Below are 22,274 nucleotides of genomic sequence, written 5' to 3' on the forward strand. Positions count from 1 at the left end.
TGCAACATTGTACAAAATTCAGCAGAGTGACTCAGTTTTACACATATATACATTCTCTCTTTTTCTTTTTTTTTGTAACCAAAACTTTAATCCCAAGGATTCTTACAAAACATATTACAAATGACAGCATGAAAAAAGAATCTTACACAGTAACTCAGTTCAGCTGTACAATGTACCCTTAAACTGGCAGGATATTTGGTATCTTGAGTAGTCTCAAATTTCCAAATAAAGAATGTTACAAAGAGCTGTGTATTCTTATAAAGCAATCACAGAAGGAACTTACAACCTAAAGAAAAGGTAAACTAACTTCCTTGAAACTTCTTAGATTCTACACCAACTGGACAACCTTTTGTCCAATGTGAAGACTAGTGGAATTTTTAAACCTCTAATCTAGTTTAAGGGTGCAGCTTTAATTTTTCCAGCTGGCTTTTGAGTTCACAGCAGCTTTTAAAAACTGCTTAACTACAGCTACATATCATATCCCAGCTATGTTGAAAAAAATCTTCCAATTTTTGCCAGTTTTTGTTTCCATAATGTTAAACATTGACTTTACCTGGGCAGGAGTTAGAGGTTTATTATCAGCCTATGCAAGACTAAAATTCAAAGCAAATTAAATTTTGTTTAAGGGAACATTGTAAAGTAACAATTCTTGATATTACATGCCTCATATGATGCATTTCAAACCACAGAGAATTACACCTTTGTGTGTCACTGTTCCAACAGACAAACAAATGTGAACAGCTAAAACATTTTAAAAATGCACCAAGCTTATGAAGTCTCAAACACAACTTGAATTTTCTGTACATACTCCTGTCAAATGAAGTTATTTCCTGTACACCACTCCTCTTGCAAACTGATCTTCCATTTCCTTTCATTTGACCTAGATCTGCTATGAGACCTAGAGAAAGATCAGGACGGCTTGTGATTTGTCTCCCGGGGACAGTGATCTCTCTCTTCTCCAATCTCTAGAAAGGGATCTGCTCCGGCGGCGGGAGAAGCTTCTCCGTCTTGGAGATCTGCGTGGAAGTGGAGGACTCCTCCTCCGATAACCATCTCAAGGGCGACGACCCCAAGAAGGAGGTGGGCGGCGATTTCGACTTCCCTTTTCATCATTGGATAGTCCCCTCTTACTCGGCAGCCACACGATGTTCTCTCCCGTCTAGCTCTCTGGACAGCATCAGCTGCATCTCGGGGATCTTTGGACTGAACAAAAGCAAAGCCAGGACGGTTTCTAGCAACCTACACACTTCGGAGTGGTCCCTAATAGCCAAAAGCTCCTTCCAATTCAGTCTTGTTGCCATTGTTTCCAAGATTATCTACATAAAATTTACAGTCCAGTGGACAGGAATCACGATGCTTTTCGAGATCTTAGGTTAGAGATGCGGAGGTTCAAATCCACAGAGGTCTTCCCGGTCCCCTTCCGCCCGGCGTTCCCAGATGCGCTCGCACACCGGACGTCCACGAAATGGCCTACGTTCTCTTTTTAAAACATTCTTTTCCATTATGGATTATCCCAGGAGATTAGATATAGTTCCCTGTGCTATACCGTAGGACCTTGTTGTTTAGCCATTCTAAATGTAATAGTTTGCATCTGTCAACCCCAAATTCCCAGACCATCTTTCTCCTCTCCCTTGACAACCACAAATCTGATCTCTATGCTTGTGAGTCTGTTTCTGTTTTGTAGCCAGGTTAATTTGTGCCATATTTTAGGTTCCACTTATAAGTGATATCATATGGTATTTGTCTTTCTCTTTCTGGCTTACTTCACTTAGTATGATAATCTCTAGTTGAATCCATGTTGTTGCAAATAGCATTATTTTCTTCCTTTTTATGGCTGAGTAGTTGTATGTATGTACCACATCTTCTTTATCCATTCATCTGTCATTGGGCATTTTGGTTGCTTTCATGTTTTGGCTACTATGAATAACCCTGCTATCTTTTTGAATTATAGTTTTGTCTGACTATGCCACAGTATCTTTGAAACAATAAAGCAAAGTGCAATGAAACAAGGTATGTGTGTACCAAGAATAACCTCATTAACACTTTTGAGAACATAGTGAGATTTTACTAATTTAGACAACAGTAACATCATAATTCATACACTGAAATTAAATTTACATTGATATTACACACTTTTTGGCATTCTTTGGCATTGCCTTTCTTTGGGTAATGAGTTTGAGTACACTCCAGGAGTTGGTGATGGACAGGGATGCCTGGCATGCTGCCGTCCATGCCAGGTCACGAATGAGCAACTGAACTGAACTGAACATATTTTTTACAAAAGAAAATACTTTAGAAACTAAACATATAAACCTGGCTCCAAAGAGCATTATAAAATATTTATCTTTACAACCACCTCTATGTTGTTCAGCACTCAGTCGTGTCCAACTCTTTGCAACCCCATGGACTGCAGCATGCCAGGCTTCCCTGTCCTTCACCATCTCCTGGAGCCTGCTCAAACTCATGTCCATTGAGTCAGTGATGCCATCCAACCATCTCATCCTCTGTCGACCCCTTCTCCTCCTGCCTTCAGTCTTACCCAGCATCAGGGTCTTTTCTAATAAGTCAGCTCTTCACATCAGGTGGCCAAAGTATTGGACTTTCAACTTAAGCATCAGTCCTTCCAATGAATATTCAGGATTGATTTCCTTTAGGATTGACTGGTTTGATCTCCTTGAAGTCCAAGGGACTCTCAAGAGTCTTCTCCAGCACCACATTTCAAAGCATCAATTGTTTGGCGCTCAGCCTTCTTTATGGTCAAACTCACATCCATACATGACTACTGGAAAAACCATAGCTTTGACTAGACAGACCTTGGTCAGTAAAGTAATGTCTCTGCTTTTTAATATGCTGTCTAAGTTTGACATAGCTTTTCTTCCAAGGATCAAGAGTCTTTTATTTCATGACTGCAGTCACCATCTGCAGTGATTTTGGAGCCCAAGAAAATGAAGTCGGTCACTGTTTCCATTGTTTCCCATCTATTTGCCATGAAGTGATGAGACCGGATGCCATGATCTTCGTTTTTTGAATGTTGAGTTTTAAGCCACCTTTTCACTCTCCTTCATCAAGAGGCTCTTTAGTTCCTCTTCTCTTTCTGCCATAAGGGTGGTAGCATCTGCCTATCTGAGGTTATTGGTATTTCTCCCAGCAATCTTGATTCTAACTTGTACTTCATTCAGCTGGCATTTTGCATGATGTACTCTGCATATAAGTATAATAAGCAGGGTGACAATATACGACCCTGATGTACTCCTTTTCCAATTTGGAACCAGTCCGTTGTTCCATATCCGGTTCTAACTGTTGCTTCTTGACCTGCATGCAGATTTCTAAGGAGATAGGTGAGGTGGTCTGGTATTCCCATCTCTCTAAGAATTTTCCACAGTTTGTTGTGATCCATACAGTCAAAGGTTAGCATAGTCAATGAAGCAGAAGTAGATGTTTTTTCTGGAATTCTCTTGGTTTTTTGATGATCCAGCAGATGTTGGCAATTTGATCTCTGGTTCCTCTGCCTTTTCTAAATCCAGCTTGAACATCTGGAAATTCTCAGTTCACGTACTATTGATGGCTAGCTTGGAGAATTTTGAGCATTATTTTGCTAGCATGTGAGATGAGTGCAACTGTGCAGTAACCACCTCTGTACAAACAGTTATATGTTGGCAGTTACCTCTGAAGCTGGCCACAGTAAGTATTCAATAATCGTTTGCTGAAAGAATAAGCATTTTATCTTGTAGTCACAGAGCAGCTTAATCTATTAATGAAGCAGTGGATCTTCTATAATCCTCTACCCAATCTTGTACTTTAGTTATAAAAGTATGTTGTGGAGAATTAGACTGTAAATCAGATGTTTTCACTATGTCTAAATGCCTCCAGCAGGTTTGAATTAATGATGCTTCTGTTGATAGAAATAGGAAATTTTAAGAATAAGATAATAAGAATCTATTGGCTATTTCACAAGTCATTCTTTTTTATTTTTTTTTTTACCTTTTGACCTCTAATACCTATTCTTTCCGCACCCACCCCCACTTCTGACAATCACCAATTTGTTCTCTATATCTATGAACTGTTACGTTTATTTTTTAGATTCCACATATAAAAGAGATTGTAGAATATTTGTCTCTGACTTATTTCACTTAGCATAATGCCCTAAAGGTCCATCCATGTTTTGAAAATGGCAAGTTTTTTTTTCATTTTTAAATTTGTTAAGCAATCTCAACATACTTGACACACATATTTGTTTGTATATATACACTGCATCTTCTTTACCCATTCATCCATCAGTGTACAGTTAGGTTGTTCCCATATCTTGGTGCTGTAAATAATGTGACATTGAACATGGAGTTGTGTATCTTTCTGAATTAGTACTTTCATTTTCTTCTGATAATACCTAGAGGTGGAACTGCTGAATGGTATGGTAGTTATATTTTTAGTTTTTGAGAAAACTCCATACTGTTTTTCAAAATGACTGCACCAATTTGCATTCCCACTGACAGTTCAGAAGGGTTCCCTTTGCTCCACATCCTTGCCAACACTTGTTATTTCTTGTCTTTTGATAACAGTCATTCTAGGAGATGTGAGGAGATATCCTACTGTGGTTTTGATTTGCACTTCCCTGATGATTGAGGATGTTGAATATCTTTTCTTGCACCTGTTAGCCATCTGTATGTCTTCTTTGGCAAAATCTCTCTTTAGATATTCTGTCCATTATTTAATCACATTGTTTTTGTTTTTGTTTTGGCTATTGAGTTGTGTGAGCTCTTTACATTTCCTGAATATTAATTCTTTATCAGGTGATTTGGAAATATTTTCTCTCAGTCCATAGGTTGCCTATTCATTTTGTTTATGGTTTCATTTACTGTGTAGAAGCTTTTTAGTACCATGTTGTTCTATTTATTTATTTTTGCTTTTGTCATTTTTGCTTTAGGTGTCATTAAAAAAATTGTAGCCAAGACCTATATCAAGGAGCTTAGCACTTATATTTTCTTCTAGAAATGTTATGGCTTCAGGTCTTATGTTCAAATCCTCAATCCATTTTGAGTTAATTTTTGTGTGTAGTATAAGATAGTAATCCAGTTTCATTCTTTAGTATTTGGCTGTCCAATTTTCCCAACAACATTTGTTGTAGAGACTGCCCTTTCTTCATTATATATTCTTGGTCCTTTATCATAAATCAATGGCCCCTGTGTGTTGGTCTGTTTCTGCGACCTCTGTCTTGTCCCACTGATCTATGTATCTGTTTTTTTCCCAGTACCATGTTTTGTTTTATAATGCTTTATATTGCAGTTTGAAATCAGGGAGCACGATGCCTTCAGCTTTTTTTTTTAATTAATTTATTTTTTAATTGAAGGATAATTGCTTTACAGAATTTTGTTGTTTTCTGTCAAACCTCAACATGGATCAGCCATAGGTATACATATATCCCCTCCCTTTTGAACCTCCCTACCATCTTCCTCCCAATCCCATCCCTCTGGGTTGATACAGGGCTGCTGTTTGGGTTTTCTGAGGCAAACAGCAAATTCCCGTTGGCTATCTATTTTACATATGGTAATGTAAGTTTCCATGTTACTCTCTCCATTCATCTCACCCTCTCCTCCCCTCTCCCCATGTCTATAAGTCTATTCTCTGTGTCTGTTTCTCCATTGCTGCCCTGCAAATAAATTCTTCAGTACCATTTTTCTAGATTCCATATATATGTGCTAGTATACGATATCTATCTTTCTCTTTCTGACTTACTTTACTCTGTATAATAGGCTCTAGGTTCATCCACCTCATTAGAACTGACTCAAATGTGTTCCTTTTTATGGCTGAGTAGTATTTCATTGTATATATATACCACAATTTCTTTCTCCATTCATCTGTTGATGGATACCTAAGTTGCTTCCATGTTCTAGCTATTGTAAATAGTGCTGCAATGAACAGTGGGATACCTGTGTCTTTTCAATTTTAGTTTCCTTAGGTTATATGCCTAGGAGTGGGATTGCTGGGTCATATGTTGCTTATAGGGCTTCTCTGGTAGCTCAGATGGTAAAGCATCTGCCTGCAATTGGGAGACCTGGGTTCAATCCCCAGGTTGGGAAGATCCCCTGGAGAAGGAAATGGCAACCCACGCCAGTACTCTTGCCTGGAAAATTCCATGGATGGAGGAGCCTGGTAGGCTACAGTCCATGGAATTGCAAAGAGTCAGACACGACTGAGCAACTGCACTGCACTGGCTATGTTGCTTTTATTCCTAGATTTTATGGAATCACCATACTGTCTTCCACAGAGGCTATATCAATTTACATTCCCACCAACAGTGTAAGAGTGTTCCCTTTTCTCCACACCTTCTCCAGCATTTATTGTTTGTAGACTTTTTGATGATGGTCATTCTGACCAGTGTGAGGTGATATCTCATTGTAGTTTTGATTTTCATTTTTCTAATAATGAGTGATGTTGAGCATCTTTTCATGTGTTTGTTAGCCATCTGTCTCCTTTGAAGAAAAGTCTGTCAAGGTCTTTTTCCCACTTTTGGATTGGGTTGGTTGTTTTTCTGGTATTGAGTTATATGAGCTGCTTGTATATTTTGGAAATTAATCCTTTTCAGGTTGTTTCATTTGTTATTATTTTCTCCCGTTCTGAGAGTTGTCTTTTCACCTTGTTTTTAGTTTCCTTTGCTGTGCAAAAGCTTTTAAGTTTAATCAGGTCCCATTTGTTTACTTTTGTTTTTATTTCCATTACTGTAGGAGGTGGGTCATAGAGCGTCTTGCTTTGATTTGTGTCATTGAGTGTTCTGCCTGTTTTCCTCTAAGAGTTTTATAGTTTCTGGTCTTACATTTAGGTCTTGAATCCATTTTGAGTTTAGCTTTGTGTGTGGTGTTAGGAAGTGTTCTAATTTCATTCTTTTATATGTAACTGTCCAGTTTTCCCAGCACCATTTATTGAATAGGCTGTCTTTGCCCCATTGTATATTCTTGCCTCCTTTGTCAAAAATAAGGTACCCATAGGTGCATGGGTTTATTTCTGGGCTTTCTATCTTGTTCCATTGGTCTATATTTCTGTTTTGTGCCAGTACCACACTGTCCTGATGGCTGTAGCTTTGTAGTATCATCTGAAGTCAGGAAGGTTGATTCCTCCAGGTCCATTCTTCTTTCTCAACTGCTTTGGCTATTCGGGGTCTTTTGTGTTTCCATATGAATTGTGAAATTTTTTGTTCTAGTTCTGTGAAAAAGCCATTGGTAATTTGATAGGGATCGCATTGAATCTGTAGATTGCATTTGGTAGTATGGTCATTTTCACAATATTGATTCTTCCTACCCAGAAACATGGAATATCTCTCCATTTGTTTATGTCATCTTTGATTTCTTTCATCAGTGTCTTATAACTTTCTGTGGAATTCCATCACCTCCACTAGCTTTGTTCATAGTGATGCTTCCCAAGGCCCACCTGACTTCGCATTCTAGGATGTCCGGCTCTAGGTGAGTGATCACACCATCATGGTTATCTGGGTCATGAAGATCTTTTTTGTATTGTTCTTCCGTGTATTCTTGCCACATCTTCTTAATGTCTTCTGCTTCTGTTAGGTCCATATCATTTCTGTCCTTTATTGTGCCCATCTTTGCATGAAAAGTTCCCTTGGTATTTCTAATTTTCTTGAAGAGATCTCTAGTCTTTCCCATTCTGTTGTTTTCATCTATTTCAATCAAACACAGGCCCCCAAATTGAAAGTGCTGAGTCTTAACCACTTGACCGCCAGGGAATTCCCTAGTTTTCAATATGTAAGCTTTTCACCTTCTTGGTTAAATTTATTCCTGAGAATTTTATTCTTTTTGATATAACTATAAATGAGATTGTTTTCTTTATTTCTCTTTATGTTAGTTTATTTGTGTATAGGAACACACCAAATTTTTGCATATTGATTTTATATCTTGCAACTTTACTGATTTTGTTTATTAGCTCTAACAGTTTTTAATGGCATCTTTAGGGTTTTTTGCATATAATATCTTGTCATCTGCAAGTGACAGGTTTACTTCTTCCTTTCCAATTTGGATGTCTTTTATTTCTTTTTCTCACCTAATTACTCTGTGTAGGATTTCCAATACTGTGTTGAAGATAACTGGTGACAGTGAACATCTTTGTCTTGTTTCTCATCTTAGAGGAAAGACTTTCAGCTTTTCACCATTGAGTATGATGTTAGCTGTGGGTTTGTCATGTACAGCCTTTATTATGTTGAGGTACAATCCCTCTATTCTCATTTTATTTAGAGATTTTTTTGTACATGGATGTTGACTTTTGTCAAATGCTTTTTTTTTGTTTCGGTTGAGATAATCATAATTTTTATCATTCATTTTGTTTTAATGTGTTGTATCACATTGACTTCATTGCAGATATTGAATGATACTTACACCCCTGGAAAAAATCCTACTTGATCATGTTGTATGATCCTTAAAATGTGTTGTTGAAATCAGTTTGATAATATTTTGTTGAGGATTTTTGCATCTACATCCATCAATAATATTGGCCTATAATTTTCTTTCCTTTGGTATCCTGTCTGATGTTGGTATCAGGTAATGCTGACCTCTTTAAATGAGTTTAAAAGAGTTTTCTCCTCTTCTATTTTTGAAGAGTTTGAGAGGGATTGGTTTAATTCTCTTTTGAATGTTTGGTAAAATTCATCAGTGAAGTTTTTAACTTTTGTTTGCTGGGAGATTTTTAATTACTGATTCAGTTTCATTACCAGTTAATTGGTCTGTTTAGATTTTCTCTTCCACCATGATTCAGTCTTGATAGGTTGTATGTTTTTAGAAATTCTTTCATTTCTTCTAGGTTGTCCAATTTGTTGGCATGTAATTGTTTATAGTAGTCTCTATGATCCTTCATATTTCTGTGGTATCAGTTGTAATATCTCCCTTTCATTTCTGATTTTAGTTAGTCCTCTTTTTTCTTTACTTTTTGAATCTTAAGCATGTAAAAATCAAGAAGGAAAATGTAGTTGGAGCTAACTAATTCCAGTGGTAGCACAATGATAAGAAATTCTAGGAATTCCTGTTTTAGCTCCTATCTGTTCCTGAAGCTGTTTTACAAATGTGTCATTAAATTTATGACTTATCTTTTCAACAAATTCTCCTACTTGCTTAATTTACCTTGAATTCATTTTGTTGCTTGCAGCAATATTTGTATTCATAATTTTCAGAATTTTAGAATATTTTCTTAGGATAGATTTGATAGCATTGGGATTATTGAGTACAATTTCTTGACGGTTTTCTGGCCTTCTATATAAATACCTTTTGTTGTGATTGCAGAGGCCAAACTAAATAGAAAAACTTTTCTTACTTCTGCAGTGATATGAACATTCTGATAACGCAGGAAATGGCAACAGTAATTGCTTTCATTACAGTCTATGTAATTAAGAACAAGAAAAAGGAATTATTTTTTTAATCATTTGCACGCATTTATGTGGTAATAGGCACTATTGTTTTAACTTTTCTAATGAGGTCATTATAAACCTAAGATGTTAGCTTCATACCAAAGACAGACTTGTGCATGTGCATGAATGTGTGGGCTGACTGGGTTGGGAGAGGTGGAAAGGGTCTGAAAAATGAAGGGTAGAGTGGGAAAGAGAGAGAAAAGAGATATAGTGGAAATGTGCAGGCCATAGATATATTAACCAGTTTACCTCTCGGGCATGCATAAAATAAAGGCTTCAATTCTAAAACTGATTGATGGTAATAATTCTTTCCAACCTAACTTGTTCCTTCTATAAATTTTAAAAAGATTTTTTCTGTTATTATGTATTTAAATTCATTACTCTGCTTTGAAGTTCCACTTACCAATAGTGAATACAGTTGTGGATCTTAATAAACATTTTTTTTTTAATCTATTCTAATTCCATTCCCTCATTTAACTTTGGGAACTTCTGTTAAACACCATGACAAATGCCTAAGAGTTGCTGGGGGAAAAAAGCCAGACTAAATTTGACGCTGGTCATCTTATTATTTCTTTGTAGCCTTGCCTCTCCAAAAAGACTAATGTTTATCTTTGAATTGTTGAGAATTCTTACTTTCAGAATTCTTACTTTCAGAAGACAAAGTACCCTTTGTCTAGGGGTAATTTTTATGGTGTGGGACGTTTAACTTACTTATTAAGAGTAAAGCAAATGAAGTCTGTAGTAAATGAAAAAAATATTTGTGACTTTCCATGAAGGTCAGGGCAACCACATTCTAAAATCATCAGCAATGCTGCTTGGTTTAAAGAGTTAGGTCTATTTCACATTTTTTTAAGACAAAACTTTTTAATTTACTTGGAAAGAAAAAGATACATGTTTTGTAATGTAGGCTTTGAGATTCACACTTCTTTTCTGTACAGACACAGCTCAAGATTTGACACACTCAGTATTTCAAGATATCATTTATATATGTAATCTAAAATATGACACAAATGAATATATCTATAAAACAAAACAGCTCACAAATACTTTGTATGATAATAAAAATATGACACTTGCAATTTTTTAAATTGGGCTTATTTACAAAATTTTCAATATTTTATATGTTATTTCTGTTGTATCAGATCTGAAACAATCATCGCATTTTATTCACACAATAGTCATTCATTCAAATAAGGCATTTATTGCGTACCTACTATATACAAGACAGTGAATAAAGCAGAGAATGAAAGAAATGACCTGCTCTCGTGGTGCTAATACTCTAATGAAGGATGGAATTTAAAATAAAAACATCTAAATATATTATAAACCGAGTGAGAAATGTTATGAAAAGAAAATAAAGCAAGACAATAACAACAGTGATGACTATGCTATTGTGCAAAATTTGCTCAGAATCTTCATTGACACAGTTTATAGTCTCCTTCTGGAAATCAACATAACTTAAGGGTCAGCTAGTAATTCCAGTGCCTAAATCCTTCAAAGAATCTACCATATCTAATATTTAATGCACACACACATTTCTTAGAAAAGTTTTTCATATTTGACCTGATGAACTATATATCAAAGTACAATGGTATTTGGTAATATGTGAATAATGGAACAAGGTTAACCAAATATGGTTTACTTTTTGAAATACTGAATGTCCTTTACCTGTAAGCAAATTGTGTTGTTAAAGTTTATTTTTAAATATGTATTTGAATCTCTGAATACATTTTCCCATAGAAACAATATTAAGTATAAAGATATATATCCAAGCCTGTTATTCAGCTGAAGGACTGTTTATTGAAATAGTAGAAAATAATATTGCCTCCAATTACAGTAACTGAATAAAGTAGAAAATCTATATAAGAGAATCTGATCCTTTTTCTTGAAGGATGACACTGTAGAAAATTATGTTCATTAAGAGGAAAATAGAGAGAACATGAAGAGAACATTGAGGGGACTAAAGTGCATGAAAACTTTAGAGGTTTCTGGAATTGGTTATTTTTTATATATAATTGTATTTTAAAGTTATAATTTTCTTTAACTTCTAAGAAACCATGTCATTAAGCACTACTCATATTTAAGTCATAATTAGACCTGACTTTTTCCCCCCTCTCACAAATTAAGAAGAGACAAAAAAAGGGTAGGACTTCTCTTAGTTTTGGAAATAATCAAAGAGGCAAAAAAAAAACTGCCTACTTATAAGAATATTATATTTTAGCTTTATTTAAAATTACATGGTTGGAAATAAACTCAATGTCCAACAGTAGGAAAATGGTAAAGAAATTTAGACTTGATATATATTGAATACACCAAAAAGAAAGTTTCTGAAGAATATTCAATGAAGTAGAAAAAAATAAATAAATGTTCACTGGAGGATAAAAGCTAGTAACAAGACTGTATAATACTGTACGATTTTTCTATAAAATTTTCAACCAAAAATTTGAAATTATTATCTCTGGGTGTAGAGTGATTGGTATTTTCAAGATTTTTTTTTTTTGCATTTTTTATTTCTATGATCTGCATTGTTGATTTTTGCATTTTTGAAGGTATTTTTCAGAGTCTGATTTGCATATGAGGAAAAGCAAATAAGGAAAGGGTTTTAGTATAACTGTTAAAATATATTTTAAAGAATGAGTGGGGAAAATAATACTCCTAAGAAAGAAACGACCGGAAAATATCTGTTTTTACTTAATTCTTCCCTAAGTGAAAGAAACAGCCTGATGGTAAAGACACTGGGCAGAAAGTCATGGTGGCCCCAGATTTCATGACCTTTGTGACAGGCTCCTATATTAAATTCCTCCTATTGAACCACATGGCGTGGACCCTGTTTTCCTGATTGGATCCTGACTAATAGTGGTAGTTTTCTTCTAAGAAGAAGTACTAAGAAGCAGTACTCCCTCAATAACACAAATCTGATGTATGAACAAACGTGCCTTGTTGTGCACTGATCACTTACCTGTGTCTCTCTTCCTCTGCACCCAGCCCCAGCCCGCCTTCGCCTTTGCGCTATGTCTCTCCCTTGCATCTGCTGCTGGCCATCCTCAGCCAGCAACCAGTGGCCCCAGGGTGAAATCTGAACTTAGATCAAGGGAGTTTGAATCTCTTTCAGAAAGAAGATTATCGAGGAAGAATCCTCACTTAAACGTTGTCCTAGACTCACAGACTTAGAGAACAAACTTATGGTTGCCAGGGGGCAGGATGGAGGGAAGGGATAGTTAAGGAGCTTGGGATAGACATGTACACACTGCTATATTTAAAATGATAACCAACAAGGTCCTACTGTATGGCACAGGGAACTCTGCTTGATGTTATGTGGCAGCCTGGATGGAAGGGGAGTTTGGGGGAGAACCTGCTCAGTCGTGTCCAACTCAATGCCACCCTTTGGACTGTAGCCCACCAGGCTCCTCTGTCCATGGGATTTTTTCAGGCAAGAATACTGGAGTGGGTTGCCATTTCCTCCTCCAGGGGGTCTTCCCCACCCAAGGATTGAACCCATGTCTCCTTTGTCTCCTACATTGCAGGTAGATTCTTTACAACTGAGCCATTGGCAAAGCCCATGGATACGTGTATATGGATGGCTGAGTCCCCTGACTGTTTACCTGAAAGTATCACAACGTTGTTAATCGGCTATGCCCCAGTACCACATAGAAAGTTAAAAAAAAAAGTTGTCCAAAGCTTCACAATAAGAGCAATATGCTCCAAAATACAGTGCCTGTTCTTACATCTATTGTCAGTGTTACAGGTAATCAGGACCATCTGATCTGGATTCTGTGTTTCTGCTGGGCAGCAAAAATTTTTACTGGCATTCTAACATTAAATGAGTCCCACTGAATTGCAGGAATCAAAAGATAATTGTCATGTATTTCCTTGTATTTGAAGTTTCTTTAAATGAGCCTCAAGAAGAAGCAAACTTTTTTTTTTTTAAATCACGTGGGTGGTTTCTAAAAATGTCAAAGATTCAATATATTGCTTTGTCCAAAACACTGAGATAGAAACATAGTTTCCCCTGTAATTCTTTCTCTTATTATCTTTCTAAATTGAAAAGAAAGAAAATACTATAGTAAAAACCAGTTAAAGATAAAAGTTTCAAAGCAGTGTGCTTCATTCTGTCCCACCAGTACACAATGAAGTATTTCACTCGGTGGACCAGTGTGAGAAAATGGGATTCATAGCCACCCTTGATCTAAAATACATTGCTGCCTCTAGGCCACTCTTTCCTTTTATACTCCTTGTGGTGGAAAATCAACAATTACATTGATGTCAAAATGGTGTAGAAACAGATAGGATAATTTTCAGAATCAAAATCCCAAAAGTGTATTTGCATCTTTGAACTAGAGTAAAGCAATAGGAGGCTTTGTCTGTCTCAGTGAACACACGCAATAGAACCTCTACCTTGATAGAATGTTGATCTATGTAAAATGCAGATAAACATCAACAAAAGGCAGGCTGGACATCCATTGTCTCATCAGAGCTGCTGCCGATTATTTTAGAATTTTAATTCTTTATAATTTCCCTCAAGGTTTCTCAAACTTTAATTCACTGAAGATTGAACTGATTGTGTCAGTAGCAAAACACTGTTAAATTGTGTTATCATAAACTTGTAGATTTTTTCCAAAGAACTTTCATTTTTATGTAGGCAGTTACATCTTCAGTTTAGTCATCCAGAAAACAGTATTTTCCTATTTTAATTTCCTGTGAGGTAGGTGCATTACTGTTCCAGTTTTACAGAAGAGGTTTGGAACAGGTCAGTGACTTAGTGAAGGTCCCATGGAAGGTGAAGAGTCTACTGACTCTAGGACCTGTGGAGGTTTATCTGCTGTTTCACTTTAGATGTTTACAGTGTTGCACCACTTTGTTGTCCAGGTGGCAATTAAATCTTTTTAAAAAAACATATTTATTTGTCCTTATAATAAATTCCTAAAATGCAGAAGTAGAATTCAGAGGGCCCTCGCAGTTGAATTGCATAAAGCCCCATCACTCCAAGATAATTGTGGTTATATTTTGCACATTTCCTTCCAGTATCTTAGGACCTTATGTTTTACATATCATATAGCAAAATATAATGAAGTCTTATTTTTCACTGTAAAAGCAATATAGAAAGTTAGAAAAGCTAGAGTGTATAAAGAACAAATCAGTAAAAATGCAAAACAATTGGGTTAGTGACAAGTAAGATTTTCTTGTTGTGCTAAGTCACTTCAGTTGTGTCCTTCTCTTTGAGAACCTATGGATTATAGCCTATGAGGCTCCTCTGTCCATGGGATTCTCCAGGCAAGAATACCCATGCCTTCCTCCAGGGGATCTTCCCAACCCAGGGATCAAACCCACATCTCTTATGTCTCCTGTATTGGTAGGCAGGTTCTTTACCACTAATGCCACCTGGAAAGCCCAAATAAAATTTACTATCAACTGAAATTAACTCAATCAGTTTTATTAATTTCTAATTTGCTACATTTTCTTAACCACATTTAAAAATTAATATTACACTTAAAATTAATACTAACAGGCTATAAAAACCATATATAACTTTCCACAGACTTTTTTCCTGAATAGCAAAAAATTGCAACCACTTGAAAGATTCATCAAATTGTTTAAAATGTATGAAATCATCTCATATAAATTGAGAAACACGTCACAGAGTGATTTGTATTACAACTTTGTATATTAAAAGATACTGACTAGAGATATAAAACAAATTAAAGGTAAAATGGGAAAAACACTTCTATTGATCCAACTTAAGGAAAGGTTACTACCACCAGTTTATAGTCTTCAAAGTTGGTATATATTGTTCCAAACAACACACTTAAAGGCAGTAGGATAGGTCTACTCTTATCTTAGAAAACACCCTAGTGTTCTGAAGGGGTTAATAATATATTTTGAGAAAAAATAAAGTAAGTGCACATGGCCAAACATATTTGAGAAAGGGTGTATATTATAGTTTGCTCATCTGAGAAAGGGTATGTGTTACTATTTCCTCCTGGAAACATAACGAATAATAGCAGAATATTAAAGACTCTTAGAAATCAAGCATCAAGTGTAACTTTATTTCAGAATTTCTCACATTTATTTGATAAAGAGATTCATCTTTCCCCTGCCCCTCCAAATACTTACGAATATCTCACAAAGATGTCCTGAAGAATCCACTTTGGAAAATGTAGACAGATCAGTCATTACATACTCAAGGTTTCATTCAGTTATCTTGGACACTGAAAGATTGAGCAGTTTGTGGATCATTGCTCTCCAATAACCTTGTCTCACCTGCCGTGTAGTCTCCTATTATCCACCCCATTATTATTTTCAAGTGTCCTGTCCTGCTTGCCTATCACCTTTCTGTGTCTGCCGCATTACTAGCATCCCTTAAAAACTATTAAATCTAGACAGATATTGACATCATGATTCCAAATATAAATCATTATACTACTACTACTACTAATAGTAGTAAAAAGTCTCCAGAGATTTTCCCTGAGTCTTCCCTACACTTTGAAGGGCCATACAACTTACCATCTTTTATTCCTTCTTTCTGTATAAAAAAGGAGGTCTCGCTATGTTCTAGATTTAATCTTACCATTAGAGGCTGGGAAAGAAATTATTTCTTTTAAAAAATTTTAAAGCATTAATTCAGAGCTTTCCAATCTGGTTGCTGGAACACAGAGTTGTTAAATGTGTAGGAAATAGCTCCCCCTTCAGCTCCAAGATGGTGAGGCAAGACTTACAGGGCAGGGAACTGCCTCTGGCTACAAGTGACTTCACATAACTCTCTGGGTGCCTTATAAATGTTGCTGCTGCTACTGCTGCTAAGTCGCTTCAGTCGTGACCGACTCTGTGCGACCCCACAGACGGCAGCCCACCAGGGTCCCCCGTCCCTGGGATTCTCCAAGCAAGAACACTGGAGTGGGTTGCCATTTCCTTCTCCAATGCATGAAAGTGGAAAGGAAAAGTGAAGTCGCTCAGTCGTGTCTGACTCAGCGACCCTATGGACTGCAGCCTACCAGGCTCCTCTGTCCATGGGATTTTCCAGGCAAGAGTACTGGAGTGGGGTGCCATATAAATGTTATTATATTGTAATTTACCAAGGACTTCCCTGGTGGCTCAGGTGGTAAAGAAATCTGTACGCAATGTGGAAAACTTGGGTTCAATCCCTGGGTTGGGAAGATCCCCTGGAGAAGGGCATGGCAACCCACTCCAGTATTCATGCCTGGAGAATTCCATGGACAGAGGAGCCTGGTAGACTACAATCCATGGGGTCACAGTCAGACACGACTGAGTGACTAACACACACAAAGCATGAAAAACATCTTAAAGAAGAACATTAATATGCTCAGAACTTTTGTACACTGACCCACTTTCCAGTTAGAAAAGAACATGAAATATTAAATAAGAATCACAAAATTGTGGAACAATAAGACATACATAAGTATATATACAAATATATACATCTATAGCATTATTAGAAACACTTTTGACAAGCTCCATGACATTTTAGTAGAGATATTTGCTATGATTAAAGAATATTATTTAAAATATTAATAATGAAAATCATATTACTTCTAAAATGTGAGTTATAGGAAAAGATGGTTATAGCAAACATTTTCTATTTAACCAAGAAAAACTTGCATGAGGTTGTGCCATCAAAAAATAGTGCCTTTGAATATTTAGCACATAGAATTTAACCTTCATTTAATTATATAGTTCACATTGCTATGATTTATTAAGTACAATATGGACAAAAGTGACATAATATCCAGAAGACTTTAAAGAGTTTTAAGATTAATACCGAGAATACCAAAGCAATTGAAAAATGCAATAAACTAAGCATGACAGAGCAGCATCTACAGGCTATAATTTGCAGTATATTGTTCACACAAGAATTAATGATAGGGAAAATTTTATTGATGCATAAAAGATTTAGTCAGTGAGTATGTGCAATGAGATAATACCATCGAACAAAACAAACTGATGCTTTTTAAACTACTGCATGACAGATTACATGAAACTCAACAAAAGGCAAACTTTTCACAGAGTATTTTGTATTTTCCAGATTTACAGAGCAATTCTCTCTGAATATTAAACAGTCACATTTTCAAATTTTCACTCCTTTCCTAGACTGATTGCTGGAGGCTAATTTCAAACTAACTTCTAACACTTTCAGTGGAGAAATATATTTAAAGCAAAGATTTATACTAGTCAGATATCCATCTGTTTTCTACATAAGGCCATTCAAATCCTCTCAGAATCTGTTTTAAAATATGTGCACCCTTTTGCTGGGAACATTGCTTACTCCTCTCCCAAATTAGGACAAACGTTAATTATTCATGAGTCAAATGGCTCTCAAATACACAGATTTCATTTTCTACTCTTATTATAAAGTCCATGAAATGCTCCTCTCGTTTTATTTCATTATTCTTTCCCCTTTGTCCTACTCATTCTCATTTACATTGTCTTTCCCATCAGAGATGTTTATACTAGTATATTCAATATATGTCCTTAGGCATCTGAAGCTATAACTCTAAGAAATAATATTACTTTCTATGTGTGTGTTTTGAATGTACATAAATTGTTTTGCCCTATATAATTCATTCTATATTTCTAAGGTCTACCCATATTGCCATAACTTAAAGTGATTAACTACTTACTGCTGTACTGTATTTCATTGCATGTATTTATCACATATTCTGATAATCCATTTCCCTAGGGACAGATATCAAGGCTTTTATAACATTTTGCTAACACAAATAATGCAATGACATTATCCTCATAAATGTCCCCTTAAAAACTTGTACACATTGTAAACCCAGATGAAGGAATGATATGCATACAGAATATATGGATAATTAATTTCACTCAATATTATCAGTTTACTCTCCCAACAGTGCGTAAAGTTTCTCGTGACTCCTCATTCTAACCAACATTTGGTATTAGCTGATGTTTAAATTTTTCCCAATACTAGGTTAACTTAATTTGAATTTCTCTGACTTCATGTGAAGTTAAGCATCTCTTCATGTCCATATCGGCTATTTAGATTACTTCTTCCATGAATAGTCTATTTTTACTCCTTGTCCAGTTTTTGTTTCCTTGAAGATATTAGTAGTTCTTTATATATTCTATTTGTTAATAATCATTTTTCAGTTTTAAATTTTGAAAGCATCTTTTAATCTTCCACAAGCTTGTTAAGTTTGTCTATCATATCCTCTTTGTATAGAAATCTTTCATTTTCATATGAATTAAAATGAAAGATTTCTGTATTAAGTTATATATGAATTAAAATTCATATAGCACCTACTCTTTTTTTGGCTGTGCTGGGTCTTCGTTGCGGTGCTTGGCCTTCCCGCTGTGGTGTTGCAGCCCAAGGGTTTAGTTGTCTTGTGCATGTGGGATCCTAGCTCCTTGACCAGGGATCACACCCAAGTTCCCTGCATTGGAAGGCAGACCACCAGGGAAGCTGCTCACTTATTCTTAAAGTTTATAATTTTTAAGTCTTGTCTAAACATCCTTTCCTATCCCAAGTTCACAAAGACAGCGTCATATATTTTATTACTTTATATATTGCCTTTTATAATTAGGTTTTTAATATATTTGGAATTAATTCTGTAAGAATCTAAATATACTTTTACCTATATTTGAGTCATTTACTAAATAATCTCTCTTTTTTGATTTGTGATGCTGATTTCTGCTACCTTCTCATACATAACAGGCACTTATTCATTGCTTTTCTATTTGTAGCATCTATTTTTTTAATCTGTTTCCGTACTACTAGTACTATGCTATTTTTTATTGCTTTGGTTTTATAAAATATCTTAATATATCCAACAAAACAAATTCCCTTTCTTTAGTCCATTATTCTTCCTTTCACAGAAACTATTTTTCTGTTTTCTCACAAAACCCTGCTAAAATTTTCATCAAAACTGCATTGAATTTATAAGTTCATTTATGGAGAATGATATTTTTTTACAGTGTAGTTTTTCCCATCCATGAACATGTTACTTTTCTCTTTTTACCTAAATTTATTTTATGTAATTTAATCAATTTGAAAAGTACTTTGTAAAGGATTAGTACTTCTTCATTAGGTTATCTTATGTACTTTGTAGTTTTTGTTGCTAATGTAAGTGAAGTCATATTCTCCATGCTTATTTCTGGTTGGTTGCTGCTGATGCATAAAAGTGTCTTGATATTTACATTAAATGTAAATAGATTAGTACAAGTAAAATATTTATATAGTTTCTTATATAGTACTTAGTACATGCTTACATATAACTTAGTATGTTGCCTATTATTGATCTTGCATCTATGCAATCTTTCTGAACTCTATTAGTTCTAATAGTTTGTCTATTGATTCAGTTAGGTCTTCTAATAGAAGATCTAACGATTTACAGTGACAGAGTAATTTATTCTACCCAATCCTTATACCTCTTGTTTTTTTCTTGTCTTATTATATTGGCCAAAATCTCCTCACTATGGGAACTGTAATAACAAGCCTCTCTTCCCTGTTCCTAATCATAACATGTCATGATTTTTTCATAGGTTTTTGTTAAAAGCTTTTATTAAGCTAAATTTTCTTTAATTCCTAATTTTTTAACACTTCAAAATATCATAACTAGGTTTTAAACTTTACCAAATATTAATTATGCTTATGTTGAAGTAATTTTTTCCCCTATAGACCATTAATGAGCTAAATTGTATTGATAGCTTTTCTGGTGATGAACCCCCTTACATTTCTGAAATGGAATTGACATCACCGTGTTTTGTTTATAAAAACACGTTGAACTCAACTAATATTAATTTAGGATTTCACATTTTGTTCGTAGTGAAATAGGCTAATAGATTCTTTTCTTGTACTTTCCCAATCCATTATTGATCTGAAGATTATAATTAATAAATTAATTAACTTGAGACCTAAAATGAGGTGCACTGATTTCCCTCATTTTCTTTTTTCTGAAACACTTAATATCAACTAGAATTATCTTTACTTTGAAAGTTCTGAAACTCAAAATACTATCTGATCTTGTGGATTTATTTTTCAGTCTCATTCTAACTCTTGAAAGTAAAATCTACTTGTTTCAAATTCTCTGACAGTTTTCTGAATGTGATTTAAGGTCTGGTAATAAGATTCACTTGTGGGAGATTTTGATTCAGTCTCAAAATCTGAACTGAGATTGAATCAAAGAGTCATGTGGAAACAGGGTACAGTGCATTCATTTTTTTTCTTCCAGTTTTGTTGGGATGTAATTGACATACAACCCTGTGTAAGTTTAAGGTGTACAGCATAATGATTCAACATAAATACATCATGAAATTATTATCACAGTAAGTTTAGTGAACACGCATCATCTCATGTAGATACAAAAGTAAAGAAAGAGAAAAAACTTTTTTCCTTGTGTCGAGAAGTCTTAGGATTTATTTTTTTTAACAATTTCTATATATAACATAAATGTTTCATATATAACATATAGCAATGTTAATTATGTTTATCATGTTGTGCTTTACATCTCTAGTATTTATTTTATCTTAAAACTGTAACTTTGTACATTTGTTTTTATCATATAGATTTTGGCAGTGGTGGTGGTAAAGTCAGAAGTGCGGGCAGCAAATTCCTGATCATAATAGTGGCCGCAGTTCTTTTGTTTATTCCTGGTGGGTTTTAGAAATCATTCTTGAAAGCTCAGCCATAGTCTGTTTCATCAGTCTTTTTAACAATTCTGTGATTTATATATTCCTTAAAAAAATCCTTTGCAGAGTATCTTAACTAGAGTGTGTTTACTTAACTAAAATTAAGAAACTTGACCATAAATTTTAGACTGGAGTCCTGATGAATAATTAGAAATCTCTTTCATGATTAATGCATTATTCAAGTTTTCTATTTCTTCTCAGGCAAATTTTTTCCTGAAAATTTATTTTTCATTTAGTGTTTTTTTTTTTATTCTTTCTTTATTTTTGGCTGTGCTGGGTCTTCGGTAGGCTTTTCTCTAGTTGCGGTGCTCAGGCGTGTCACTGTGGTGGCTTCTCTTGTTAGGGTCCATGCAGAGCATGCACTCTAGGGCCAAGGGCTTCAGGAGTTGCAGTGCATGGACTCAGTGCTTGCGGCTCCCCGGCTCTAAGCTCAGGCACAATCGTTGTGGCAGTGGGCTTAGGGCCCCAAGGCATGTGCAATCTTCCCGGATCGTGGATCAAACCCACGACTCCTGCGTTAACAGGTGGATTTTACCACTGACACCAGGGACGCACACCCTCCTTTAGATTTTTTGATATTATTGTTATATAGATCATAGTTGTTATTTTTAAATCTCTATTGTTTCTAGAGTTAATTTTCTTTTGGGGGTTATGCTTTAATTCATAGTCTTTTATGGTTGATCAGCTTTGTCAGATATTTGTGTTCAATAGTTGATCACTTCAAAGAAATAAGGTTTTGATTGTTTGTCATCTCTATTGATTTTTTTTCTTTCTTATTGGTTTTTCCTTATTTGTATTATCTCCTCCCCTCCTGTTTCTATGTTTATTCTGTGGTTTCCTTTTCAAGTTCTTTGAATTTAATGCTTCCTTTATTTTTATTAAGTATAATATATATTATATAATATTAAATATATAATATATATTATATATTTAACATTATATACCGTATATAAAACTATGAATATTATAATATTTTATATTATATACAATATATATTATTATTAATATAATACATATTATTATTAATATAATATATAATATTACATATATATTATATATATTGTATAACATATATATAATTATATAATATTTAATATATGCATAATATATAATATATGTACTATATATACTATGTATAATATATGTACTATATAATATATTAATATAATATATATTATATATTTAATATTATATATAAAACTATGAATGT

At 34.8% G+C, this 22,274-nt stretch overlaps 1 pseudogene; it reads right to left on the bottom strand.

Annotated features, from left to right (window-relative positions):
• Positions 1 to 813: 813 nt before the first annotated feature.
• LOC145515725 (uncharacterized) overlaps positions 814 to 22,274 on the bottom strand; it is a 47,714-nt pseudogene continuing 26,253 nt past the window's right edge.

Source organism: Giraffa tippelskirchi, chromosome 1 (genome assembly GCF_054371585.1).
Source record: "Giraffa tippelskirchi isolate mGirTip1 chromosome 1, T2T-mGirTip1v1.2.pri, whole genome shotgun sequence".
NCBI classification, from domain to species: domain Eukaryota; kingdom Metazoa; phylum Chordata; class Mammalia; order Artiodactyla; family Giraffidae; genus Giraffa; species Giraffa tippelskirchi.